Raw genomic sequence first — 3,449 nt, 5'->3', positions numbered from 1 at the left:
AGATACTGCACAAAAGCGGTCTGCAGAATTTATTGATGTGGTAGAATATCGAGCCGTAAATATCAAGTGTCACGTCAAGGTTACAAGCAGAAGCTGAGGTGGCAATATCGGGTTCTCCAATCCTAGAGTCAGCTAATTTTGCTGCACTGGATCTAAGACACGACGAAAACTGAATGAATTGTTGACATTCAGAACGAGTATATTGCATATTGCATTTCATCCTTCACTTTTTACTTTGAAAATATGAGTAGCCTGGTCGACGAGATAGTTGAAGCAAATCGCACGCTTCTAAAAACAGTTCGCACGTTCTTAATGAAATGAAACCATCATTTTTGAAATTTAAATTAGCGCATGCAGTACTATAGGTAAGCGGGCGAGTAGGAGGCGGTTTACGGAATTTAACGGTACAGTTTGCCAGTAAAACTCCGAGGCCCGCAGGGCCGAGGAGTTTTATGGCAAACTGTACCGTTAAATTCCGTAAACCGCCGACTACGAGTTCGCTGACCGTGTTATACCACGAATTTGCCGAGTTTTAGAGCCTTGTTTGCACGCCGAAAGTTTTATTTGTAATTTTAGTGCAGTGCAAGTTGAAACTTTGGCAGGAAAACATGGACGCGTTTTGACACCCTGTTTGAACGAAAGTATAAAAAAAATAACCCATGATAGGATAAAACAAAGTTGACATGTGTTGCTATTGTAGTGCGATGACGTGGTTGAGCACCTGGTTTGTTTGAATTGTATGAATTAAGTTTGATTGATTGGTTAGTTGAATGAAGTGAAAAGGTGTTTGCGGATCGACGTTAGAGCCACGCTTTGCTCATTGGGTCGAAAACTTTGAGCAGCATACACGCAATTGCCGAGTCGCTCTACGTATATCGATATGGCGGATGAAGTACAAATGAAAGCTGTATCCGGTGCACTTCAACTACCAAAGCCAAAGATGGAAAAGAAAAGTCCCCCTGTCACGCCAGTGCTAACGGCCACAATCGGAAGACCAAGCTACACAGCCACGTCAGAGAAAGGCGCAACAGAAACTGCAAGTACAAAAAAAATACGTGTAGATCCACAATGACTGTGGTACTGCGTGTGTGTTTGCCTGTAGCTAGATTTAACTTTACCAAAGGCGACTGAAACCTCTACATTCAGTGTTGATAACTGACTTTGAAGTCTTAAATTTCAGCTTCGAATGACCGTGATAACAATAACCTTAACACTGAAGTGATATTTGCAATCAATGCCGTTATTTCACGGTGACCTGTAATTGATTTTGAGATGTACAGACGTGCAAAATTAATTCAGTGATTCTTTTAAAGTGTCTTTACTCTGTACTTAATGGTGAAATAAATTTCTTCTGGTATAATGTCTCGCATTTGGGTTTTTTTACTCGTCGCCACGTGACTTTCTTTTGTTTAAAAAGTGTCCATTTTACAAGTTCTTTTGTTTAAAAGTGTCCGATTTACTAGTAAATCGGACAGTTTTTAACAAAAGAACTTGTAAATCGGACACTTTTTAAACAAAAGAAAGCCAGGTGGTATATAATAAAATATTCGGTTATGGAAATTAGAGAGCATGGTTAGAACAATGGGCACGAGGCGGAGAGTGGTATAATAGTAAAACACGCCTGCGCACATGCAATGGTAGAGGAGACACTGACCGAGTCCAATACAGGTCCAGGGGCAATTCTATGTTATGCCCTCAATCTGAAGTATCCAGATCTATTATATGCTTCCCCTGGGAGAATGCCACCGGGAGTTCCTGTTAAGATTGAAATCCCAACAAAACTCAGTTTCGCCAACTTCCATGTAAATAGTCATGAGAAGCGAGTATGTAATTATTATGTAGTTTAGGAGATTTAAATAAGAAGCATCTTCGTGAATTTAAAAAGTTCGACAACTACACAAACAAATCTCGATAGTCGTCGTAATCAGTTTAATTGTATATGCCAGCTTTAAGGAAAATAATTAATTTGGCACAATGTATATGGCGGTGAACAGATGAACAATTTTCAAAAAATGATAAAATTTGTTTCCTTTCTTGTTAACACGATTGGAACTAATTTGGGATGATTGGATTTTCAAATTTTTATAATTTCTCAAACATGTTAGGTGCCAGATAGCTGAATGTTGCAATAATACAAATTACTCATAAAACAAGTGTGTAATGTAAAAAAAGCAGATGAGATTACACTTGTACATTAAATCAGCATTGCTTCACCATCCAATTATCCCTAATTAGTTCCAATCGTGTTTTTTTTATGGAGCAAAATGGTCCATATGAGCATAAAGGGGAAACAGATATTCAGAAAGAGCGACGTAATAAATTGTAAACTATTCTCGTATCAATGACGTTGTCCTATCAGGGTTTTCATTCCTAAATCAGAATATGTACCTTGGGCAGTAGTTAAGGTGGTGCTATTGATACAGGCTGGGTTTTCTACCCTTTTCAGTAATAGAGCCCGAAGCCACTGCAGTGAACTGCAATAAAACTGCTCACACTAATTAGTTTCAGCTGTAGCCAGCTGACAAAGTCGACAACATTGTATGTCCCATGCAGACACTTTGTCTGGGGAAGTTGAAATAAAAAAAATTTGTACATGGACAAGTGCATGGTAATGTTACATTGTATCTCAATCTTTAACACAGGGTGCCAATCGTAAACTCTCATTTACAACTCGAGCCTCAGACAGAGCTAGTTTTGCCTTTGTACAAGCAGACTTTTTGGTCTTTATCAAGTAGCCTTGTTCAACACCAAAGTGGCCACGGCTACAGCTGAAACTAATTAGTGTAAGCAGTTTTATTGCAGTTCACTGCAGTGGCTTCGCGCTCTATTACTGCAAATTGTTGTATTGGTTGCCACTGCTGCCACTTTCACCGAGTCTGTGATTACGTCAATAGTTGGTGTTATTAATTATTGTTGTTGGTGACTGGGCTGTCATGACTGTGGATGGTGATGGTGTCGTTGCCGCCGTTGATGGTAGGGTGGTCACAACCATAGTTGTTGCAGTTGCTGTTGGTGGCTTGGTGGTCGCAACCATAGTTGTTGCAGTTGCTGTTTTTGGCTGGGTGGTCGCAACCATAGTTGTTGCAGTTGCCGTTGGTGGCTGGGTTGTTCCTGTCCAAAGACAGTAATAGTCGCGCCAGCGGCTTACTGACTACGCATGCGCAGATTCATAATATACTATACGAGTACCCGGAAGTGTACCCTACTTCCATGGGCGCCGCCATGTTTATTTGAGTACTCGTAAATAAACAAATACGAAACGTGCAAATTATTATCGAAATAACGGACGACGCGCTGACCATTAACGTCTATCTATATCAAGGGCGAGAGGAAAGCCAAAAATTAACGGGCGAGGCTTGCCGAGCCCATTAATATGGCTTTCCTCTCGTCCGCGCCCATAAATAAACGTTAATGGTTAGCGCGAAGTCTGTTATTTCTATTATATTATC

This window comes from Ptychodera flava, chromosome 10 (assembly GCF_041260155.1).
Source record: "Ptychodera flava strain L36383 chromosome 10, AS_Pfla_20210202, whole genome shotgun sequence".
NCBI lineage: Eukaryota > Metazoa > Hemichordata > Enteropneusta > Ptychoderidae > Ptychodera > Ptychodera flava.
This window is presented reverse-complemented; position numbering follows the sequence as displayed.